The sequence below is a fragment of the Dama dama genome, chromosome 11 (genome assembly GCF_033118175.1).
Source record: "Dama dama isolate Ldn47 chromosome 11, ASM3311817v1, whole genome shotgun sequence".
NCBI classification, from domain to species: Eukaryota; Metazoa; Chordata; class Mammalia; order Artiodactyla; family Cervidae; genus Dama; species Dama dama.
The window spans coordinates 21,440,366-21,467,685 of record NC_083691.1 but is presented as its reverse complement, the minus strand read 5'-3'; positions in this window follow the sequence as shown (position 1 = coordinate 21,467,685).

The window sequence follows — 27,320 nt, the reverse complement described above, 5'->3', positions numbered from 1 at the left end:
TAAAAGAGGGGAGTGAAACAGTTCGCTTAAAGTTCAACATTTTGAAAACTAAGATCATGGCATCTGGTTCTATCACTTCATGGCAAATAGATGTGGAAACAGTGGAAACAGTGGCTGACTTTATTTTTCTGGGCTCCAAAATCACTGTGGATGGTGATTGTAGCCATGAAATTAAAAGACGCTTACTCCTTGGAAGGAAAGTTATGGCCAACCTAGACAGCATATTAAAAAGCAGAGACATTACTTTGTCAACAAAGGCCCTTCTAGTCAAGGCTATGGTTTTTCCAGTGGTCATGTATGGATGTGAGAGTTGGACTGTAAGGAAAGCTGAGCGCCAAAGAATTGATGCTTTTGAACTGTAGTGTTGGAGAAGACTCTTGAGAGACCCTTGGATGGCAAGGAGATCCAACCAGTCCATCCTAAAGGAGATCAGTCCTGGGTGTTCATTGGAAGGACTGAGGTTGAAGCTGAAACTCCAGTACTTTGGCCACCTGATGCGAAGAGCTGACTCATTTAAAAGACCCTGATGCTGGGAAAGATTGAGGGCAGGAGGAGAAGGGGACGATAGAGGATGAGATAGTTGGATGGCATCACCAACTCAATGGACATGGGTTTGGGTGGACTCTGGGAGTTTGTGATGGACAGGGAGGCCTGGTGCGCTGCGATTCATGGGGTCACAAAGAATTGGACTGACTGAGCGACTGAACTGAAAGTAAGCTCAAAGTCAAAAACAACCACCTTGTAACTAGTAATAAAATTTTTCTTTTCAACCACATCAGCCCCTTTTTTAGGTTGACACAGTTCACCACTGGGAGTGGAACCCAAACTAGAAGCTTCCTTCTTGAAAGGAAAAAAGAGAGTGAAATGTAGGTCCAACATTCTGGCTTTGGGATATACTACCTGAGTGATTAACCTCTGTCTTAGCTGATTTGTTTTAGGGTGAAATGTCCTATCAATTAGGTCTAGCTGGTTCATCATGTCATTTAAAGTTTGTGTTTCCTTGTTAATTTTCTCTTTATTTGATCTATCCATTGGTGTGAGTGGGGTATTAAAGTCTCCCACTATTATTGTGTTATTGTTAATTTCCCTTTTCATACTCGTTAGCATTTGCCTTACATATTGTGAATTGTTATATCTTCTTCTTGGATTGATCCTTTGATCATTATGTAGTGTCCTTCTTTGTCTCTTTTCACAGCCTTTATTTTAAAGTCTATTTTATCTGATATGAGTGTTGTGACTCCTGCTTTCTTTTGGTCTATTTTTTTCCAGCCCTTCACTTTCAGTCTGTATGTGTCCCTTGTTTGAACTGCTGACTGGGTACCTGCATTCCTTGCATGGCTAGGGAGCACAGCGGAAAAAAAAAAGAGCTCAGTGGCTTGTTGGCAGCACCAGAGAATGTTCTTGTTGTTATTGATGTTCAGTCACTCAGTTGTGCCTGACTTTGTGTGACCCCATGGACTGCAGCACGCCAGGCTTCCCTGTCGATCACCATCTCTCAGAGTTTACTCAAACTCACGTCCATTGAGTCAGTAATGCTATCCAACCACCTCATCCTCTGTCATCCACTTCTCCTGCCTTCAACCTTTCCCAGCATCAGGGTCTTTTCCAATGAGTAGGCTGTTTTCATCAGGTAGCCAGAGTGTTGGAGCTTTAGTTTCAGCATCAGTCCTTCCAATGGATATTCAGGGTTGATTTCCTTCAACATCTACTGGTTTGATCTCTTTGCTGTCCAAGGCATTCTCAAAAGTCTTCTCTAGCACCATAGTTTGAAAACATCAATCCTTTGGCTCTTAGCCTTCTTTATGATCCATCTCTCATAAGAGAATCTTCTGGACCACAAACAGAAGTCTTCAGGGGCAAGAAACTACAGTTGCCCCTCGAACAACTTGAGTTTGAGCAGCACAAGTCCACTTATACGTGGGTTTTCTTCAACAAACACATGCAGTACCATGGCTGGTGAATCCATGGAATCAAAACAGCAGATACAAAGGGCAGACTACATCTGCTAATTGTTGGTATCCTTGGGAGATCCTGGAACCAATCCTCTGCTTGTACTGAGAAATGACAGTTGACTGTACACGCTTCTGAAAAAGAAACTGACAAACCTCTCCAACTGGAAAACTGTATGCTTAAGACCAGAAAGACACTTTCCCATAAAGAGGTCTGATTGGTGATCTATAGCTGAACTGATTGGGGAAAGTCTTCCCTTCTATACAGCTAGTCCTTAAAGACCAGAAGAGGACAAAGAGCTTATTTAAAGAAATTATAGGCTGAAGCTTCTTAAATCTGAGGGAGTGAATGGACATTCAAATTTAAGAAACTGAAAACATTTCAACTAGGTTGAACCCATAAATACCCATACGGAGACACATTATCGTGAAACCATCAAAAATCAAAGACAAAAGAGAATCTTGAAAATTTGAAGAGGAAGAAGATTTGTCATGTTCAATGGAGCCCTCAAAAATCATCACTTGATTTCTCAGGAGAAACATTATACAAAGAAAGGGCAATATAGAATAAATGGATAAACTTATAAAAAACATACATCACATCAGTACTAAACCATGAAGAAATTTTTAAAAATTTGGACATATCTATAAAAAATCTGGACAGACCTATAATAAGGAGATTGAGTCAATGAAAATATTTTTTTCTAAGAAAAGCCAAGGAATAGATGGCTTCATTGGAAAATGCTACTAAACATTTAATGAAGAATGATACCAATCTTTCTCAATCTCTTCCAAAGATTTGAAGAGAAGAGAATACTTATAAGCTATTCTAGAAGGTCAAGATCATTCCAATACAAAAATAAGATGACCTTACTACAAGAAAGGAAAACTACAGATTAATATCTGCAATGATATTAAGACAGAAATCCTTAACAAAATACAAAAAAAACTGAATTCAACAACACAGTACAAAGATACCATTATAACCAAGTGAGATATATTCCTGGAATACATTTGAAAATCAGCTAATGTAATACACCACTTTAAAATTATGAAAAACAAAAACCACACGATCACATTTCAATCAATGCACAAAAATCATTTGGCACAATTAAAGACAGTTTTATGATAAAAGGTAAAAACACCAAATATACTAAGATAAGAAGAAAATCACCTCAGTAAAGTACAAGTAAAAATAAGTTTTATGTAATAAAGTCATAATAAAATAATACGTGAAAAGTCCACAGCAAAGATCATACTCAGTGGTGAAAAGCTGTGAGACTTTTTTCTAAGATCAGTAACAAGTCAAAAGGTATGCCCACAGCCATCACTTGTATTCGGTGTGATACTGGAAGTCCTAGCCAGAGCAGCCAGACCAGAAAAAGAAGCAAACAAAAAATTCCAAGTAAGAAAAAATAAAATAAAATAATATAAGCAAAATTACCTCTCTGTTCATATATGCCATTGTCCTATATGCTAAAAAAAACTAAATATTCCACAAAAGATTAGAACCAGTAAGCATATTTAGCAATATACAAAACTCAATTTTGATTCTGTCATTAACAATATTTACTTTCTAAATTCAGCAATCATTAACTACTCAAATACTTCTTCTATTTTAATTTCATTCTAAAATACAATGAACACATATATATGAACAGCTTGGTTATAGGTATATAGTAATATGCTTTATATGTACATATTTATATTTTTCTTACATATTTTTTCTTAAGTCAGCTGAAGTAGATTTTTAATTTATTTAAGTTTTATCTAATATAATTTAGATTCAAAATTTTTGATGTATGTTCTTTTTTTTTTCTTTTCAAGTACTTTTTCATTTTGTAATTTAACTTAGCTACTGCAAATTGTCCTAATATGGCATTGTTCATTTTAAATCCTTGTCTGCAGGCCATTTCTCATACAAGGCATTCTTCTTGGAATTATCTACTCCCCTTTTCAATAGGTTTTTTCCAGAACCTTCAAAATAGTTCTAACCATGATCCTCTGAGAAATCAAAATCACCAGGCTGATATAATTGGTTCTCATTTGATCTCATAGCATAATTCATCACACAAAGAAAGTAACCAAAAACAATTTGAATTTCAATTAATGATTTTCATTTATATGAGTGAATTTGCCAGTTTTATGTTTACTGAAAATCCTATACATGTTTACCTCTTGCTCAAAGAGTAAAAGATAATTTTGTCCCTAATTACAAGTGAGATTTTATTTAGGGATAAGTAAATCAAATATTTATGAAAATGAGTTTTTATCAACAAACTTTAGCTTCATTTATTATTAATACATATGACTTGAGAATCTGTCATGATTCTGAAAGGCCTGAAGTGTTAGTCTCTCAGTCATGTCCAGCTCTTTGTGACCCCATGAACTGTAGCCTGCCAGGTTCCTCTGTCCATGAATTCTCCAGGCAAGAATATTGGAGTGGGTTGCCTTTCCATTCTCCTGGGGATCTTATGGACCCAGGTATCAAACCCGGGTCTCCTGCATTGCAGGCAGACTCTTTACCAACTGATCCACCAAGGAAGTCCTGAAAGCACTGTGCAGAGATTAAAAGTATATGTTCTTTTTGAAACACTTTGGAGTCAGATCAGTCTTAATCTGGTTTTGGAGTCAAATTGGTCTTCTTGGTATGATTTGGAGGAAATTACTTAAACCTCTGTGATTCAAAATCTGTAATAGAATAATTACTGCTAAAAGGCACTTTTTTTTTTTTTTTAAGATTCCCTTTCTTTAACATCCTCTAGTACCTGAGTTCCTTCAGCTCAGATTATGAAGCACTTACTATATGGGTGAGATGAACAAATGGGTAATGAAATTATTAATGTTCATGTGGAAGAAGAATATAATTCTTGGGGCTGATACTATCAAGGAAGAATTCCTAAAATGGATGAAAATTGATCTTTACATTGAAGAGCATGTAGGACAAAAGAAAAGGAAAGAATATCGGAGTTGTGATTCTAAGCCAAAAGATTTCTTTTCATAGTAGTCACATGAAAACATTTTCTGAATGTCAAAGCCTATAAAATATTTATTAATAAAAGCATTTGCAACAAATTTTCCTGAACATCTCAAAATTGTGCAGTGTTTATGTTTGCCTACTCTAATGAATAGAAGTACTTTGCATTTCTAAACAGCTTGCTTGCAATGATGGAATTTGAAATAGTTGAAAGTTAATTGCTTAAAATACTCTCTGCTTCTTCTCTTGCCCTTTTCTTTCTCTTTTTCAGTCAACTTGAAGGGGGAAAAAAAAAAAAAAAAAAAACACCTACAGTAAATCCGTTTGATAGGTTCTTGTGCCCTCTTGTGGCAAATCCATTTTGCAACATAAATTCTGCCATCAGGCAGAAGTGGTCAAAGTGATCATCAGCCCCTCCCGCCTCTCTCTGGAGATGCTCTCCTGGACTCCAAACACAGAATTAAGCAACAACATATTGGGAACAAGGACGGCATCTTAAGTACCTTGGTGAAACAGAGGAGTTCGATTGTATCTATACTTTTTAAAAAAGCATTGTTTTCAGAAGCAGTATGACCTTGAGTTAGCCACTAAATTGCACTGGGCTTCATTGCCCTCATTTTTAAAATGGAGATATTTCTATGCTGAAATAATCTCAACAGGAATACAGAATAAATTAATATATATTAAACTGTTTCATTATCTAAATGAACAGAAAGAAAGGATTCATATCATAATTACATTTTTATGGGGCTTCCCTGGTGGCTCAGATGGTAAAGAATATGCCTGCAATGCAGGAGACCATGATTCGATCCCTGGGTGGGGAAGATCCCCTGGAGGAGGAAATGGCAACCCACTCCAGTATTCTTGCCTGGAGAATTCCATGGACAGACAAGCCTGGTGGGCTACAGTCCATGGGATTGCAAAGAGTCAGACATGACTGAGTCACTAACAGACACAGATAGTTCAAATAAAATGTATTTAAATGATTTATTCAAAGGTTATTTATTTATTTATTCAAGGTTAACTTTTTATTTTGACTAGAAATCTTGACAACTAGGTCTTGCCTGATGTGAAAAATATTAAATTTAGGAAAATAAACAACTATGTTCTGTATAAAATTATTATCTACCTAATTACTCACCATATATATGCCAAATACAAAAATATTTTTAATTCAAAGAAGACAGAGTCATTGGCAAAAAGATCAGGTCAATTCAATTATTAGATATGTATTTGTTCATTCAATCATCAGAGAGTTTAAAATAATCTATATCATGCCAGATATTAGCTTAAGACTGGGAAAAACATGGTGGTTTCCCACGTGAAACTCATGTTCCAGGAAATAAATACAATCTAAATAATCATATCATAAATGTAAAAATAGAGCTGTGATGATGCCAGAAAATGAAATATGTAGACATTAGGATGTTTAACAGGGGAAATTGTATTAGCTAGGAGAATATTGAGAAAGTAATGTCTGGGATGAATCTAAAGGAGTAACAAGCATTATAGGGGCAGAGGGTGATCTGGGAGAAAGAAATATTACAAGCAAAAGCAGTGTCTGGAAGGCTGAAAAAGATATTGAAAAAATGAAAATGTCAGAAAGCAAGAGAAACTATGGTTTTCTCAAAGACAAGAAAACTCAGTGGGTATTATAAGCATTGTAACCATTTGAAGGACATCCATTCTTTACTTTTAGAGTTTCCCTTTTAAAACTTCAGATGTACAGTTTCCCTCCCCCACCCCCACCCCCAGAATTTTGTAACAAAAATAACTTTTAAAAGTAGAAAGAAAAAAGAGGTCACTCAAAACCACACATTCCACTCCAACATGAACAAAAGGAGATTAGCTATAAAATCTCTTTGGTATTTAATGATTGAAAAAATTTTATTAACTGAAAAATTTAGATAATTTTTTATCATAGTTGCATACTCTATAAAATATCAATATCTATATGCATGTGATTTTTGTATGCTTCTTATTCTGGGTCCTTCTTTTTCCTAATTACTCTTTTGTGTAGGAAACTTGCCATGGCTCCCAGTGACCCTTCATTCTTAGTAGTTCTGCCCCTGAGTATTCCCTTCCTCTGTGGCTGAGCTGGATCTAGTTAGTGGGATGATTTTAACACACAGAATTCAGCAAAAATGATGGAATGACTCTTCATGGTTAGGCTAACAAAGACAGTGCTTTCATCTTGCAGGCATTCTCTTCTCACACAATGGCTCTGACAGAGAGGGTAACTGAGGCCGAAGGACTCAGGGCAGGTTCTGGCCAACAGCCAGAGGGACCAGAGGCCCTCAGACTCACAGCCCTGAAGGAGCTGAATCCTGTCAACAGCCACTGAGTGAGTCTGGATGCAGATTCTGCCCCAGTTGATCCTTCCCCATTTGAAAGGGTGGTTTGTCCTCCATCAGCATCTTGATGAAAGCCTTGTGAGTGAGGTGACCATCCATCCTGGTTTGCCTGGAAACAAGGGTTTCCTGGGATGTGGGATTTCTGGTTTTAAGACCAGGAAGGTCCTGGGCAAACTGGGATGGCTTGATCATCTTGCAAGTAAGAGACTCTGAGCCAGAAGATCCACAGAAATTGAGATGGTAAATGTGGCTGGTTTTAGGGTAGTAAACTTGGGGGTGATTTGCTACGCAGCAGTAGAAAACTAATACACTAATATCCAGGATGCATCTCCGGTATCAGTTCTCAAAGAAAATCTCTGAGTCTCAGGTATGTACCCAGGGACACCCTCCTCAAATCCTCTACAGTATTCTGTACTTTTCCCTATGAGAGCATCTGAAACGCTATCTTGTCTTAGTGCACTTGATTTTTCTTTTAATTCCAATAGACCACAGACACTCTGCTTGCACAAATCGTGTTTATTCTGCAAAGAAATCTTAGTAATGTTACAGAATAGATACCATAGACTGGAACAAAGTGATGTGTACATGTGACCTACCTGGCTCTTCTATATGCTAGAAAAGAGGACATTGCTTAAGGATACAAGTAAGACAGAAGTTTGAAAAATTATTTAATTCAATGAAATTTTCATCTTCTATGAGTAGGCACTAGATTTTTTGTGTATTTTTTCATGTTATGAAAAAATATTTTGCTTATTCCTTTTTTGTAAAGCCAAAGTTATTTTCACAAGTCTAAAACCCTTACGATATGATTAAGAAGTAAAAGGATTTTGATTCTGTGACCAAGATATTTTAGAATAAATTAAAATATATTGAAGTAATAAGAAACATAATAGTTCTGGTTGCATTCACTAAAAATAATGTAAAACACTTTTTATTTCACTAAGAAGTATGGATAGTAGTCTTTGTATAATGGTGATTTAGCAAAGAAAACAGTTATGACAAAATGGCAAAACTTTGTAAAAAAATCAAGTTTATAATTAATGAAGAGACTGAGAATTAATCTCAGTTCAGTTCAGTCGCTCAGTCATGTCCAACTCTTTGCTACTCCATGAACCACAGCACACCAGGCCTCCCTGTCCATCACCAACTCCCAGAGTTTACCCAAACTCATGTCCATTGAATCGGTGATGCCATCCAACCATCTCATCTTCTGTCATCCTCTTCTCCTCCTGCCCTCAATCTTTCCCAGCATCAGGGTCTTTTCCAATGAGTCAGCTCTTTGCATCAGGTGGCCAAATATTGGAGTTTCAGCTTCAACATCAGTCATTGTCAACATCAATGACATTCTAGACATCTGGAAAAAGAATTCATAATAGACAATATTAAATTCTATTAATTAACTAAAACACAGAGCTATATGACTATCACGCAGTTCAGTCTCTTTTCTTTTGTATATTCCATGGCTGTAGTTGGAGCTCCAGGCAACCTTCAAATGTGAGCAGTAGGTATGTCTTAGCACAAGACTGAAGAGCATGGCTACAAAATGCACTAATGCCATATTTCTGCAAATCAAAAATGCATCTTAATTTTCTTATCTTTCTAAAGATATTTTTACATAATATGAGTCAATTGTTATAGTCTTTTTAAATGTAATCTAGTGATTTTATTTCTAGAGTGTACTTTCTCCAATTTGGAATCAAATGTTTACCAACCAAATTTGTTAATATAAGACTACTCACCCACAAATTTAATCATCACTCTGATTATCAGACTTTATTTATTCATTGGGAACTATCTTCTACTCTTTTTGGAGTGAGAAGGTAAAAGAGGAAACATTTTCTCTTTAATTACTAAAAATCAGAATGCAAATAAAAGCTTTGCTAAAATGACAGTGCCATGAGTGTTGGAGGAAAAAGGAATCATACAGGAATACAGCAAATGAGGACAAAGAAAATGAAAATTCTCACCTCAGAAGATTTATAGGAAGCAGTGACTACATAAAGTGAGATGCTAGATTCAATTATTTGTTTATAAGTGAATATCCCCAAACACTTGAGCTCTCTAGAACATAAAGAATACCAAAACTTACTGCTTTTTAAGGGCCAAATATTTATATGTTTATTATTTTTGATGTTCATATTACAGTTTATTTGCCACCTATCATTGAAAATAGGAGTTTGGTTAACAAGTGAAAATATTTTTATTGGATATTTGATAGATGTTACAAGTGATGTGCAAAATAAGGATTTGCTTTATTGTTTGTAAAACATTAGTATCTCTAGCTCTAATTTGAAAAATAGCATCATGCTTCTGAAACTTCATCTGTTATTCCAGCCTCATCCACTTTTCTGCAGAATTTGCGGTCCTTACCTCACACAATCTATGAAGAATTCTAGAGGATTGTCAATAAACAAAGCTGTGGAATTTCTCATTTCTGAAAAGGCTATGTGCAATCATGCTTATAGATTTACTCTTGCTTCAGAGAGAGCTATTTGTTTCCTTGTGTCAAAGTGAACTATATTTTAGTACACAAGTCAGAACATATGTTTCCTATGGTATCTTTTATTTAATTAGCAGTTAATCATCAAAGATAACATGCAAGTGAGAATACACTGTATTTAGGAAGCTAGACAATCTCTCAAACAGATTTAAATATTCCAAGTCTCATAGCCCACTACTAGAAAAGAAATCATATCTGGAATGTTTCAGAAATATCTAAATTGTGCATGTTCAACCGAAAGCTAATTAGGCAGAATTAGATCTTACTTATTTTTAGTTTCCCTTCTATGTCTTGTATTTAACGAAGTTTTTGCCATATATTCTTGAATTGAATCAATTAAACCACCTGGAAAACATTGCCAAAAACAAGAGTTAATTTTATGTTTAACTTTTATTAAAAGAATGCTAGATTTTATGCAACGAAAGAAAATTCTAAACATTAAAAATAGTTATCAATCCAAGAGATTGGGTTCATGCTGAGAAAATCAAGGAATTTAAAACTGAGACACATGCTTGAAATATTAACATATTATCATTAGCTCATATTACTAATGAGATAAGTAAATATCATTCTGGAAATAAAAGATTATTTGTAGCAATAGGAAAAGGTGTCATGCCACTTTTCACCATGTACCCATAATAGGGCTGACCTGTTAAGTTTGTTTAACTTCTTAAATTCCATGTCAAGAAATATATGTCCTTACTCCTCTCGCAAAATACACAAATTCTGCCCATAGCCCAAGTTCTAGTTTAAATGATGATGGGAAAGTGCTGCACTCAATATGCCAGCAAATTTGGAAAACTCAGCAGTGGCCACGGGACTGCAAAAGGTCAGTTTTCACTTCAATCCCAAAGAAAGGCAATGCCAAAGAATGCTCAAACTACCACACAGTTTCACTCATCTCACACGCTAGCAAAGTAATGCTTAAAATTCTCCAAGCCAGCCTTCAGGAATACGTGAACAGTGAACTATTCAAGCTGGTTTTAGAAAAGGCAGAGGAACCAGAGATCAAATTGGCAACATCTGCTGGATCATCGAAAAAACAAGTGAGTTCCAGAAAAACATCTATTTCTGCTTTATTGACTACACCAAATCCTTCGATCGTGTGGATCACAATAAACTGTGGAAAATTCTGAAAGAGATGGGAATACCATCCCACCTGACCTGCCTCTTGAGAAACCTATATGCAGATCAGGAAGCAACAGTTAGAACTGCACATGGAACAACAGGCTGGTTCCAAATAGGAAAAAGAGTGCGTCAACGCTGTATATTGTCACCCTGCTTATTTAACTTATATGCAGAGTACATCATGAGAAATGCTGGGCTGGAGGAAGCACAAACTGGAATCCAGATTGCTGGGAGAAATATCAATAACCTCAGATATGCAGATGACACCACCCTTATGGCAGAGCGAAGAAGAGCTAATGAGCCTCTTGATGAAGGTGAAAGAGGAGAGTGAAAAAGTTGGCTTAAAGCTCAACATTTAGAAAACTAAGATCATGGCATCTGGTCCCATCACTTCAAGGCAAATAGATGGGGAAACAGTGGAAACAGTGGCTGACTTTATTTTTCTGGGCTCCAAAATCCCTACAGATGGTGATTGCAGCTATGAAATTAAAAGATGCTTACTCCTTGGAAGTAAAGTTATAACCAATCTAGACAGCATACTGAAAAGCAGAGACACTACTCTTTCAACAAAGGTCTATCTTGTCAAGGCGATGGTTTTTCCAGTGGTCATGTATGGATGTGAGAGTTGGACTATAAAGAAAGTTGAGTGCTGAAGAATTGATGCTTTCGAACTGTGATGTTGGAGAAGACTCTTGAGAGTCCCTTGGAATGCAAGGAGATCCAACCAGTCCATCCTAAAGGAGATCAGTCCTGGGTGTTCATTGGAAGGACTGATGCTGAAGCTGAAGCTCCAATACTTTGGCCACCTGATGCAAAGAACTGACTCATTTGAAAAGACCCTGCTGCTGGGAAAGAGTGAAGGCAGGAGGAGAAGGGGACGACAGAGGATGATATGGTTTGATGGCATCACCGACTCAATGGACATGGGTTTGGGTGGACTCTGGGTTTTGGTGATAGACAGGGAGGCCTGGCGTGCTGTGATTCATGGGGTCACAAAGAGTCAGACACGACTGAGTGACTGAACTGAACTGAACTGTATCCTGGGTGTTTAGGGCACTTACCTTGTTATTTCTTACTCTTCATTTCAGTTACCTCTTAACTTTCCCATCTATTAAGAAGAGTAATGTTCCAATTTTGGTGTGAATAGTATCACCTTGGCAGATTGTACATTCTTGTTCTGTAGGCCTAGAAAATTTTAATTCAGCAAATCTAAGATACTTAGCAGAAGTCGCTACATCTAAGACCATATGACCATTATATCAAGTTTAGCTACACTTGATTTCATGAAAATATTATTTTTCCCATTTTAAACACACTCTGAGGGATTTATTTTCCAGCCCCAGGCCAAAGATGTCATGTCTTTCCTTTAATTTTTTTCTTTCAACATCTGATACTGTTGCCTGGCAATCTTAGAAGCACTCCAAAAATAGTAGTCTATAGTTATTTTGTTTCAATCATCATTTATACACTATGGAAAATCTTTGCTATGTATATCATAAGCATTCTGTTTCATGACCATAATCATCTCATCAGATTAAATTTAATTTTGTAATTATGTGGATTTAAATTTTATAAGTCTTTAAGTCTTTATTCCCACATTCATGTGTTCTTGACTTTCATTTGTATATTGTTTAATAGGATTATGTTTTCAAGTCAATGTCTCGGCAAAACTACTTGTGTAGTAAAACTCTTGAGACCTGATACATCTAACGATGTCTTTTTTCTTATCTTTACTCATTAAAATGTAATGGAATACAGAAATTTAAAGTATCATATCTTTTTCCCTTCACCATGTTCTGGATATTTATTTTCTCTGATAGTGTCTTATTAATTATGAGTAATTCAGAGGCCAGTTATTGTTCTCCTTTTAAATAAACTGCAACATTTCCTGGAGTAGAAAATTTTGCACTTTTTTTTCTTACTATGAAGTACAATTGACTGTATCACTATATGTTAATATATTTACATATATATAGTTGTGATGGTTAATTTCATTTTCTTGGAAAGCAGTGAGATTCCCTATCTGTACATCTATGTCTTCATTTCAGTAACACTTTCTTTAATATTTGATATTATCTTAATGTATCATCTGATATATTTTCTTGAATTGACACTAGTCAAAACTCTGTAGGTATTGTACTGTCTATCTTCCATTTCTCTCATTCTTCCTCTAGACACTTCAATCACCATATGCCACTCTTTTGTAACTGGTTTGGTTACCACAAGACTCTCTCACAACTTATTTCTTTACATTTTCCACAGCATCACTCTGATTAGGATAATCAGAGTTCAGTAGTAATATTAAATTTTAACTTAATTTATATACTTAGCTCTACCATCTCCCTTTTTTCTTTTGACCTCATGTTGTTTCCTTTACTCATTCTTAATCAAATATTTTATTGTGTCCATCTCTTTAATTTCCCTGGAATGAAGAAGCAGTTATATTTTAAATAATTTCTATATTATCTAAGATAGATAAAATTCATAAATGAATTTCTCAATATTTGGAATGCTGTGCTTTGAGTATTTTAAAAAATATATATCATTCATTAATCCATGTGTTTTTTTTAGTTTGTGAGAGAATGCTTAAATGCATTTGTGTGTCCCTGAGGTTTGTATTTTTTAAGTCTGTTTTGGATGGTTACGTTCTGTATACCTTTGGCTTTCTATTTGACAAAATAATACATATATGGTGGGATATCCATGATTTTGAAAAAAAAAAAAAACTTTTTGTGGTGATGAGACTATATAAAACATTATTTCTATCAGTATGCCAATACAAAGCAGTAAAGGTCAATTATAGAATTTCTGGTTTAAAAAAAAAAAATGTTTTCAAGTACATAGTCAATTTACCAAGTTGTGCTTAATTTCTACTGTACAGCAAAGTGACTCAGTTATACAAACGTATATATTCTTTTCATATTTGTGTTGTTTACTCAATAAGTCAAGTACAACTCTTTTGTGACCCCAGGAATTGTAGCCCACCTCTTTTGTCCATGGGATTTTCCAGGCAAGCATACTGGAGTGGGTTGCCATTCCCTTCTCCAATATATTCTTTTCATATTCATATAGATCTTCTAATAATAAATTTTAACATTCCCAAAGCAATGGGAATCGTGATATTGAAAAGAATATTCAGCTTACATTTAAATCTGGCATGATTAAGAGACAGGAATGCTAAAATATTTGTTGAAGAACCAATGCTTTCAAACTGTGGTGCTGGAGAAGACTCTTGAGAGTCCCTGGGACTGCAAGAGATCAGACCGGTCCATCCTAAAGAAAATCAACCCTGAATACTCACTGAAAGTGCTGATGCTAAATCTGAAGCTCCAATACTTTGGCCACTTGATGCAAAGGGCCGACTCATTCGAAAAGACTCTGATGCTGGGAAAGATTGAGGGCAAAAGGAGAAGGACATGGCAGAGGAAGAGATATTTATAGAGAGCATCACTGACTCGATGGACATGAATTTGAGCAAACTCTGGGAAATAGAGGAGCCTGGTGTGCTGTAGTCTCATAATGAGGTCACAAAGAGTTGAACATGATTTAGCGACTGAACAACATCAAGTATACTAAAATATACAGGGATGAAAGTCTTAGCACTTCATTCACTTGGTCAGAAAGATTAAAAAAAAATTGATACACGTAAAATGAATATTAGTTTCATAAATAAACATTCAAACAAACCAAAAATAGTGTGAAGTGTAGAGCCAGAAGATCATAATTGAAGGTTGATAATGCCTACAGTTTAAAAGAAGAGTTCTTATTGTGAGTTAATGGCAATTATATGGCCTAAATTTGTGTCAAAACAACTGAAATTCAATATTGAGATGTATCCTGCAGGAAGGGTATTTGGCAGGGAAAGAAGCACTGAAATCTCCAGATGTCATGATTTTCTGGTGACTCTATTCAGTGGATATAAGTGATAGACCTTTATGATGAGTGCTGGTGCTAAGGGTAGGCTGCCCCCAATATATCACCGTGGCTTATTGATTACTGTGAAGTTGTTTGGAAAACAACTGATGAGAAAAAGGAACTCTGAACTTCTTCTGTCCCCTAGAAAGCATCTGAAAGATGTCCTCTCTGCATCTGATTTGTGGGAGAATACCTTTATCACAAATGATAAAGAATTAAAGACCAAGAAGCCTATATAAACAAGCATGGTGTTTCATTACTAACTTTCTGCCTCAAGCCTACATTTCTTTGTTCTATCAATTTCTCATAAATTTATTGTTTATTTTTCATATTAAAAAATATAAAAACTTCCTGCTTTGACCATTTTTTAGGTTCCATTTCTATAAGAACTCTGTGAGCATAAATTACATAGTTTTGCTTTATCCCTACTAATCTGTTTTTCAGTTTAATTATTAGGTTAGCCCAAAGAACTCAAGAAGGGCAGGGGAGAAATTTGCCCATCCCCAACATGACCATGAATATTAAATTAAGGCAAAAGAAGTTTAATGATCCTTAGGGATGATTTCTTCATTTAGGTTCATCACATATGAAGTTTAACCTATTTCTAAGAATAGGATTCAAAAATTAACATTTCATGTTCAATTCCTTAATCACCCTGATTCAATCACAGATAAGAAGGGAAAAGTAGAAGAAAACAGGTAAAAACTGTGTTAATAATACTTGAAAATAATTTCCCAATTAAAAAAAAAAAAAGCATTTACTACTTAACAATCCATAGATCTTTTCCATCACTGCAGCTAGATGAAATTATTCAAGTAAAACCTTCTATAGAGTTCCAGCACTCTTGGAATGATATGGCTCTCATTTTTCCTCCTTATCTCAGCATTAGGCTGTCAATTTTGTGATGATATATGCATTTCAAAGACATTTTCTAAACATTGCACTCAATAATGGATCATTTATTTAAGAGGTTCAGAAGTAGTGTGACCTTAATAAAGTAAATATATGTAAAAAGTGGTTAGATACAACTTTATACTTCTACAACTGAATGCAAGTTATTATGGTTATATTTTAATGGAGGTTATTGTGACCTTGGTACCCTTATTCCATTAATTTTTTCCCATGTTCAATAGCTAAAACTCAAGCATTTAATCAGAGGTCATACATAATTTTTTATTTTAATTTACAAATTAATTTGATTTCTACTCTTTAGTCTCTGTTTGTAGCTAAGTACTTGAGTAATGTGCTATTTTTTAATGCAGAAAATATAATATTTAAATTCTTCAGATTTTCGGATAGACATATATGTATATAGATGAAGATTATAAATATAGAAATGAACTTTGTTAGACATCATACAACCTTTTTCATGAAAGATAGATTTCTTGAAATGAGTATGTGTATACAAATACACACACACACACACACACACATATATATATAATCTGGAGAAGGTGAAATGGGAATGATATGTCTGGAGATGAATTAAAGGAAGTAAAATTTGCATAAATATTAATATATCCATCTTATTTTATTCTTGTTGATCATCTGCACTGGAGGAACAGATAATATGAGACCATGGAAATAACTGGTTTCGATCGAACCCAAACTTGAGCCTTTACAAGAATATTCTGGTATATTAGGCAAATCCTGAAATTTTCCAGCCTCAATTTCCTAACAATGTTACCACCCTTGTGCTTTTCTTTGCAAAAACATCCTAGATGCATAAAATGTGCGCTTCAGTTTTTATTTCCCTTAATGAAGGTTCTCTGTATTAGCATCACTTCCTTCCTCTAGTTTAGTGGGCATTACTGGGATTTACATCGGTCTACATAAGTATGTGACTTATTGTCAACACTGAAAACTGAGTCTCGATCTTGAAACAAAAGTCTGCCTCTGATACAATTTGGCAAAGTTTATTCCACATCCTGCACACGTGCTCAGTCATATCCAACTCTTTTGCGACCCCAGGGACTGTAGCCCACCAGGGTCCTCTGTCCATGAGGTTATCCTGGAAAGAATCATGTTGTTGATTTCTATTTCCTCCTCCCAGGGATCTCCCTAACCCAGGGATCAAACCCATGTCTCCTGTGTGTCCTGGTTTGGCAGGTGGATTGTTTACCACTGAGCCACCATTTATTGGACATATGGCTTATATAATGCTGGTGAGATTACTAATTAAGTGGTGTGTTTGTTAGTTAGAGAGTTGTGGCCTTGCCCTGGATAAAGCTTTGGCTTAATAGAATGTTGGGCTTGATTGCTTGATTTGATCTTCTATGCAGAACACCAAGACTTTCTCCATATCTGCAATAAGGCTGTTTTGCTTTTTTTATCATTTATGTGTTCACTCAAGTAGCACTTTTCATTTCCTTCAGGAATTTTTCCTTTGCATTCACAATTTGGCTGACTCCTTGGTGCAAGAGTTCTAGCTTTAACATAGCTTTCAATTTGCCTTCCTGAGTTTAATCATTTCTATCTTTTAAGGTAAGAGATATGTAATTCTTCCTTTTAGTTGAACACTTAGAGTCTATTGTAGGGTTGTTAGTTGGCCTGATTTCAATATTGCTGTGTCTCAGGGAATAGGAAGAACTGTTGAGAGGGTGAGACAGGGAATGGCTAGTTGGTGGAGCAGTTAGAACACAGACAACATTTATTGACTGTTTGCTATCTGATATGGGAACAATTTGTGGAAACATCAAAATAATTGCAATAGTAGCATCAAAGATCACTCATCATAGATTGCCATGACAAATATAACAATGAAGAAGTTTAAAACATTGCAAAAATTATCAAAGTGTGGCACAAGATGTGAAGTAAACAAACGTTGAAAAATGTCACCAATAGACTTGTTTGACACTGGGATGCCACAAATGTTTAATTTGTTAAAAAAAATAATGCAGTATCTGGAAAGCTCAACAAAATTGTTGAGCTTTGTTGTTGTTCAGTTGTTGTTATTGTTCAGTCACTAAGTCCATCCAACTCTTTGTGACTGCATGAATTGCAGGCTTCTCTGTGCTTCACTGTCTCCCAGAGTTTGCTCAAATTCATGTCAATTGAGTCTGTGCTGCCATTCAACCATCTCATTCTCTGTCTCCGCCTTCTCCTCCTGCTCTCAATCTTTCCCAGTTTCAGACTTTTTTCCAATGAGTTGGCTCTTTGTATCAGTGGCCAAAGTAGTGGAGCTTCATCTTTGTCATCAGTCTTTCCAATGAATATTCAAGGTTGATTTCCTTTAGGATTGACAGGTTTGATCTCCTTGCAGCCCAAGGGACTCTCAAGAATTCTCTCCAGCACCACAATTTGAAAGCATCAATTCTTTGGCACTCATGCTTCTTTATGGCCCAACTCTCACATCCATACATGACTACTAGAAAAAGCATAGCTTTGACTATATGTATGTTTGTCATCAAAATGGTATCTCTGCTTTTTATTACACTATCTAAGTCCTTTACTTCCAAGGAGCAAGTGGCTTTTAATTTAATGGCTGCACTCCTCATCCACAGTGATTTTGGAGCCCAAGAAAGTAAAATCTGCCACTACTTCCATTTTTTCCCCATCTATTTGCCATGAAGTAATGCAAGTATGCCTGTGTGTCACAGTAAAGAAGATATCAAGGAGAAAATAAGATCAGTAATTAATGTGTAGAAGAGTGAAGTTACTGACTATAAATATCCTAAATTTCAAACCAGTTTCTTATTATTTCTTTAAAGGGAGATAAGAAACACAAATCCCTAAAAATAGATGCAGGCACAGAACTTGTTTGAGAATCCCTGCTTTCAGAAGGTTTGTAAACCAGCATGAATTTGTAACACACTCACTTAAGTGATTAAGGGCAATAACTATCACTGCTGGTGATTAAGCTAGTTTTAGACAAGTCACTGACTTCTGGCAGGACTAGAGGGGTGAAATGAGCCATGAGTCATGGATGGAAGACAATTGGCTTTGGTCCCAACCCAGTGAAAGGCAGTTTATTGACCTTGGGCAGGTCATTTCTGCTTATGAGGTCTCTGTGCTTTCATCTGCAAGCAAGAACTTTGAATACATAATTTTTAAGCACTTTCCCAGTCTACCTTCTATACATACTGTATCAATGAAATGAACAAAAAATCTAAAATAAATTCATCTAAAAATAAATCAAGCATTAAATGAATACTACTTTAAAGAATTCTGTTATTTATACTAGATTTCATGGTACATAAATAATTAATGATAGCAACGTTGGGATTTAAAGAAGTCTCACAATTAATCTAGAAAAATGTATAACTGGTCCACCACACTGTCAAACACACTCTTCAGTTCAGTCGCTCAGTCATTTCTGACTCTTTGTAACACCATGAACCACAGCACACCAGGTGTCCCTGTCCATCATGAATTCCCGGAGCCTACGCAAACCTATGTCCATTGAGTCGGTGATGACAGCCAACCATCTCATCCTCTGTTTTCCCTTCTCCTCCTGCCCTCAATCTTTCCCAGCATTAGGGTCTTTTCAAATGAGTCAGCTCTTCTCATCAGGTGGCCAAAGTCCTGGAGCTTCAGCTTCAGCATCAGTCCTTCCAATGATTATTCGGGACTGAGCTCCTTTAGGATGGACTGGTTGGATCTCCTTGCAGTCCAGGGACTCTCAAGAGTCTTTTCCAACACCACAGTTCAAAAGCATCAATTCTTGGATGCTCAGCTTTCTTTACAGTCCAACTCTCACATCCATACATGACTACTGGAAAGACCATAGGCTTGACTAGATGGACTACTTTGTTGGCAAAGTAATGTCTCTGCTTTTTAATATGCTGTCTAGGTTGGTCATAACTTTCCTTCCAATGAGTAAGCATCTTTTAATTTCATGGCTGCAGTCACAATCTGCAGTGATTTTGGAGCCCCCAAAAATAAAGTCAGCCACTGTTTCCCCTGTCTTCCCACCTATTTGCCATGAAGTGATGGGACCAGATGCCATGATCTTTGTTTTCTGAATGTTGAGCGCTGTGCAGCCTTTTACTGAATAGAAGCTTGTTTTAGAATCTGTGTGATATTAAGTGTGATATTAATTTGTTGATCTTCAATTCTGTCAGAAACAAATTAATAACTCTAAATTTGCACAAAATGTGGAAGAGTGCTAACAATGAACATGAAGGATTGAGCAGATTATCTGAAATGCATTAATTTCTTCATAACTGGTAGTTATCATTCATTCATCATCTTTCATTAGTGTAAAAATAGATATGCTATTTTATGTCTGGTTTTTCAGCAAACTTACTAAGATACCTCTGACATAAAAAAACTATATTTAAGGCTTACAGTTCAATGTTTTGATATAGGTATGCATTGTGAAAGGTCACCACAATCAAGCTGAAGAACTTATCCATCATTCTATGTAGTTACTGGGTATGTGTGTGAAGAAGTTTTAAAGAACTATGCTTTTTGTAAATCTCAAGTATAAAGAATGGTGCTAACTATTATCACCACACTATACATTGGATCACCAGAACTCATTCATCTTGCTTCACTGAAGCTTCATACCCTTTGACCACCATTTCCTCATTACCTCCTCCTTGGCAACCACCATTCTACTTACTCTCTGTTTCCTCTATGAGTTTGAGGATTTTAGATTCTATATAAAGGAGATAATGCAGCATTTGTCTTTCAGCTCCCCACTTAATTTACTTAGTGTAATGTCCTCCAGGTTCATCCATGCTGTTACATATGGCAGAATTTCCTTCTCTGTCTCTTTTTAAGAGTGAATAATATTTCATTGTATGCATGCACCACATTTTCTTTATCTGTTCATGTATTTATGGACCCTTAGGTTATTTCTACATCTAGACTATTGTGTGTACCCCTTTAGTGGAAAGGTAAATTGGTACAGACATTATAGAAAATAGCATGAAAGTTCCTCAAAAACTTATCAATAAGGCTACCATATTCAGACAATCCCAACTCTGAGTATATAGCCAAAGGAAATAAAACCTGGAAATCAAGTACAGTTTTGTTTTGAATTTCTACATATCCTGTAATTTGTAACAGAAATAAAATCACAAGACATAAAAGATAATCATAAACTTAAAACAATTTCAGAAATTAAAGAAGAATTTATAAATGGCAGTGCATAAATATCAGATTATTTAAACAAGAATTTACAAAAAACATAAGCTTCAATAAACATATTTAATTTAATTTCATTAGCTTTCTTGGAAAATATGTGTAAATTAATTTACATTAAAACACAATTTAAAACTTTACTGAAGAATCTGTCAAATTATAACAAAACAACTATGTCTTTTTTTAAATTAGTTTCAATTTCAAATTTAGAATGAAGGCAATATTCTACCTCTTTTTGGAACCTATTTTTTATTCCTTTAAATAAAGTTTAAATAATTTTCTTTAGGTTAAAGAAAACTCATTGTCCACTCTCTAATACCTGTAGTAAATGTTAGAAAGGTAGAAAATGAAATATGGACTCTGCTGTGAAGGAATTTATAAAAGCAAAGTGTGGTCATAATAGAGATAAAAACATCCTGAACTTGAAGATAATTTTATCTAAGATATGATTAGTTACATCCAGAAGACCCCACTGGACAAGAGATTTTAACTTTGAAATAGCCAAGTGCTTTGATCAATAGGAAAAATGGGAGGAGCAAAGCCACAAGTAATTTGAAAACCCAAATTGTGGTAGAATGGAGAACAATGGCTTAGAAATATTAGTGAAGATAATGTGAAGTTGTTGACTGGTGCTCAATCATGGAGGCAGTTCAATGCAATATTAAGGAGTGTAGGTTAAAATGGAGAGCAATTTGGGGCCACTGACATTTTCTAAGATTCTGAAAGATGCTAACAGAAATAAGTTTCAGAAAAAAAGAAAAAAAAAAAAAAACAGGAAAAATCTGAAACAAATCAGAAAGGATGCTGCTGAGAGTTGAGAAGATCCTAGGTAATGGTGGTTGTGTTTTCATTAAACAAACTGAAGAAAAGGTGGGGTTTCAGTGAGTCTGTATTCTTCCTGGTGTTTCTAGAAATCTGTCCAGACTCCGAGACATAATCTGGGCATTACTAGTCTTGGTTTGAGGTTGCTCTGATGAGCCGTCCCCATGGTCTTCCTTTGAATCAGTAACTCTTTCTCCCCCTAGTCTCAGGTGTCTGGTTCCTTGAAACCTCTGAATCAATTTTCTCCTTTGAGTCTCTAAGTCTAGTCTCTCGTCTCTAAGTCTCTTCCACTTTCCAAATTCCAGATTCATCATCAGCCACAGAAGGCCAAATGATTTAAATGTAAAACTGGAAACCCAACCAAAAGCTGGTCTAGTGATGCACTGAGATTGTGTTTGTTTTCACATGTCTCTTTCGTGTCACAAACAGCTCTCCTCCAAACTACCCACATGGACAGTTTCTTCAGGAAAAAGATTGTGTTCAAATGTTGCTGTCTTGAAAAGGTCATGCACATCTCTCTGTTTAAAATTTCAACTGTCCACCCCATACCCACCTCTGAATGTGCATATTACTTGTAAACATATACCTTGCCTTAAGTATACATGTCTTCTAATATAGGATATTATTTATTGTATTGATTTTTTGCCTGTCTCCCCTGTAATCACAATAGCATGTAAGCTACCTAGAGAATAGAATCTTTCTTTATTTTTATATTTGTCTGACACACAGTGGGTATTCAATTAATGTCATTGATTGAAGGTAAAAACAATTGTCCCAGGGTATTCAGTGAGTGAAAATTAAAGTTATAATTAAGAGATGATGTGGCTTGTTCCAAAAACTGAATAAACAATTAGAGTTGATGTAGGTTGGGTTCAAAGAACTGAGTAAAGAAAGAAACCAACACTGTTTACACCTCCAGCGCACAAAGTAAACTTTACATTAAAACAGCTCAGAATCATCTTTCTCAGTAAAACTCTTCACGTGCTACCAGGCAGCAGGTCTTCCTAACTGACTGGATCGAGCATTTTTATGATGTAAATAAATGACAACTTGCACTTGTGGGAGACAGCTAGTAGCGCCCCCCCAGGAAAATTTCACGTCCTTATCCCCAGGATATATTGTGGATATATTGTGCATATATTGTGTTACATAGCAAAGAAAAAAAAAAAAAAAAGAAATCAGATGAAATTAAAGCTGTTGATTGACTTGACCTTAATGTTAAGGAGATTATTCTGGTTTATCCAAAAGTAGTTGCAAGGATCCTAAAACAATGGAAGTGGATGCAGAAGAAGGGTTCAGAGAGATGCTGTGTGAGAGTAACTCAGTCTGTAATTGCTGACTTTAAAATGGAGAAAAAGAGCCAGGAGCCAAGGAATGCCTGAGGCCTAAAGTCTCCTCTAAGAAGAAGACACTTGAGAGTCCCTTGGACTGCAAGGAGGTCCAAACAGTCCATCCTAAAGAAAATCAGCCCTGAATATTCATTGGAAGGACTGACACTGAAGCTGAAACTCCAGTACTTTGGCCACCTGATGCGAAGAACTGACTCATTTGAAAAGACCCTGATGCTGGGAAAGATTGAAGATGGGAGGAAAAGGGGATGACAGAGGATGAGATGGTTGGATGGCATCACCAACTCAATGGACATGAGTTTGGGTAAACTCTGGGAGTTGGTGATGGACAGGGAGGTCTGGCGTGCTGCAGTCCGTGGGGTTGCAAAGAGTCGGACATGACTGAGCGACTGAACGGAACAGAACTGAATACCTCTACAAGAGAATGCAGCCCCACCAGGACTTCAGTGCAGTGAGACCTGCACAGCTGTAAAATGATAAATCCATGCTTTTAAAAGTAAAATTTGTCCTGTTATGTCTGACTCTCTGTGACCGCATGGACTATACAATCTACAGAATTCTCCAGGCCAGAATACTGGAGTGGGTAGCCTTTCCCTTCTCCAGGGGATATTCCCAACCCAGGCATCGAACCCAGGTCTCCTGCATTGCAGGTGGATTCTTTACCAGCAGCTGAATCACAAGGGAAGCACAAAAAAACTGGAGTGGGTAGCCTTTCCCTTCTCCAGTGGATCTTCCCAACCCAGGAATCGAGCTGGGGTCTCCTGCATTGCAGGTAGATTCTTTAAAGGCAGAAGTTTGTGGCAACTTGTTATAGAAGCAATAGGCTCCTAAAGCAGAATCTTTCACGTGTGAATGAACAATGGCATTGAGGTAATAGCCACCTTCCATAAGCTTGTAAACTCCACTGCTATTCCTTATTATAACGCACTTGCGATTCTGTGCACTTGAGATTCTAATTTCAGACAACCCCTGCTCTTAAAGTTTGGAAAATCTATCCAGATCTTTGGTAACAATCTTTCTAGAACGCCTATTGTTAAATAGAAAACCATAGACTTAAAATAAATGAGGGAGCTTATTTCCAATCTTGGATTCTTGCTATTCCCTTATACTTACTCTCTTCAGCTATTTTTACTACTGAACATCTGTGAGGAGAAGGGCCAGATGTGAAATAGCATGGAAAACAGTTTGCTGAGAGGTGCTTTGAAAAACATGACTGTAACAATTCGTTTTACTTAGGAAAAAGTAAAGGTAGGCTTTAAAAACTGCACAGACTGCATTATAAAAATACTCTTCAAAGTGTATTTTATTTTGAGATACTTGCTTATGAGATGAAAATCATTGCTCTGTTACAGAAAGAGTATCAGACTGGAAGTCAAGCTATATTGTCTCTATTATCAGTTCTGCATCTTTAGGCTATATGTTAACCCCAGTTTCTATATTTGCTGCTGCTGCTAAGTCGCTTCGGTCGTGTCCGACTCTGTGCGATCCCATAGACAGCAGCTCACCAGGCTCCCCCGTCCCTGGGATTCTCCAGGCAGGAACACTGGAGTGGGTTGCCATTTCCTTCAATGCATGAAAGTGAAAGTGAAAGTGAAGTTTCTCAGTTATGTCCGACTCTTCAAGACGTCATAGACTGCAGCCTACCAGGCTCCTCCATCCATGGGATTTTCCAGGCAAGAGTACTATATTTAAAAGGTTGCAAAACTTTAATGAACTAATGTGTATGACTTTATGACATGAAAGTGTAAAGTGTGGTGCTTAAATATGAGGGAAAACTATAAGTAATGGAAAGAAAATTAATTAAATTTTTAAGAGATCCATTTGTAGGAGAAAGAACATAGGTTTTAGAATTACAATGAACTTGGTGTAAATCCTTTCTCTTCCATTGCCTAGTTCAGTTTAATCAAGTTATTTATTCTCTTTGGCCATCCTTTTTCTCATTTGTAATAAGAACAGCAATTCCAGTTTTAAGGGCCATTTAAGGGAATTATGGTAATAATGCTATCAGTTTCCTGATGCAGTCTTGACTTTAATAAATGAATGGTGTTAATTGAAATAGATCCAAGCAACTTTCTCTGTACCTGGGGATATTTTGCAAGACTTAATTCTCAGTTTTCATCTGCAAGAAGTAGCTCTCACCTCTTTTGTGAGAATTAAATAAGATAACATATAGATTTGCCTAACACAAATTAGATATTCAGTAATCACTTAATAAAAAATTCAGAGTCCAAAGTCCAGTTTCCTAGTTCGGAGAAGAGCTGGGCACTGGCAAAGTAGAAAGACCTAAAACTGATTTCTACCCTCCCTTCTTTCCTTCCTTTCTTCCTTCCTTCCTTCCTTCTTTCCCTCCATTATTTTATTCCATTATATTTTTAAATATACCTTACAAATGCACACATTGGAGTATACGTAATATGAATGTGGAGTTTAAAGAATTAATGTAAAGTGATGACTTAGGAAACTGCTATCCAGCTTAGGAAACCTACAAAACACATCCCTGAATTATGATTCTCCTGCTTCCATAAAGAAAAACTCTATACTGAATATTTTACTAATAGTTCTCTGGATCTTCTTAACAGCTAATTTTACCTATTTCTGGCTGTGTGTAAATGCGTTAGTTGTTCAAAAGTGTCTGACTCTTTGCGATCCTATGGACTGTAACCGGCCAGGCTCCTCTGTCCATGGAATTCTCCAGGCAAGAATACTGGAATGGGTAGCCATTCCCTTCTCCAGAGGATCTTGCCGACTCATGCATTGAACCTGGGTCTCCTGCATTGCAGGCAGATTCTTTACTATCCACTAGGGAAGCCATGTTTAAATAAAATCATACAATAAGATATTTGTGCATATAATCTTTCTTCTGAAAATCTTAACTTCTAGGTTATTTGTCCAAAGGGCTTTGTTACTAATTCCCCTTTATATTATGTAACATAATAAGTAGACAAGAATAAATAAATTAGTATCCACATTTTAATTAATAACATTAATACAGTAGACACCTATATATACACCAAAAAGCTTAAAAATACAAAATTACAGAAACTTTGAATACTCCAGTGAGGTTTGCTCTGATCATAGACCCTTTATCAAACTTAGGAAACAAAATTTTGTTTCTTAGGGTTTAATCACAAATAAATACATTTCTATGCAGTATTTTTAGCTTTAAATATTTTGACCTTCATATAAATAAGTCACCCAAAATTAATGGAAATTATCCTCAATATTTTTCAATCTTCAGCCACATTGTTTCATATAAAGCTCAAGTATCATAAAAAAATAGAATTAAACTTAAGTAATAAATTTATATTAAATTATATATGTATATATTTAAAGTTATATTTAATTTTCACTGCTGTATATTATTCCACTTTGCAAATATACCATGATTTATTTATTATATTTTGGTAATCTGATTTTTTTAAATTTATTTTTAATGGGGAAAAATGTTTTACAATATTGTGTTGGTTTCTGCCATACAACAACACAAATTATCCATACTTATACATCTATTACCTCCCTCTTGAACCTCCCCCCCACCCCCCTCATTCCACTCTCCTAGGTCAGGTCACAGAGGGCCCGGCTGGGCTCCCAGTGTTTATGCAGCAACTTCTCATCAGTTGTCTATTCACACATTGAAGTGTACGGTAATCTGACTTTTGTCATTGTGGCTCTTGTTTCTTTTGTGGATGATGCTCCTTTGAACCTTCTGGTCCATGCCTCTGGATGTACACGTGCAATGGTTTCTTTGGTTATATACCCTATAATACATATTCTAGGGTCATAGATGGGAAATAAGTAATTTTTATATAATTCCAGCTGTTATTCAAAAATTATTGATTCAAGTACACTCCAACTACCATTATATCGACATTCTCATTGCTTTACATCACCAGTAATTGGCATCATGTGGTATCATATATATTTATCTATTTCCTGATATGTGGATGGTGCACTGATGCCTCAACCTGGTTTTCAATTGTGTTCCACTTATTCCTTGTGAGGTTTACCAGGATAATTCTGGATTTTTAATCAATGAAATACGCATTTATGTATTTGTCCACTTTTCTATTGATTTAGAGAGCTTCTTTATATATACTGGTTGTCTTATTTACATATTAAAAATACATTCTCTTCATTTATGGCTCTGTGTTTTCACTCTCCCTCTGGGGGATTTTGATAAACAAATGTCCTTTATTTTTAGATAGTCAGATTTATAAGCTTTACCTTTAACAGTTT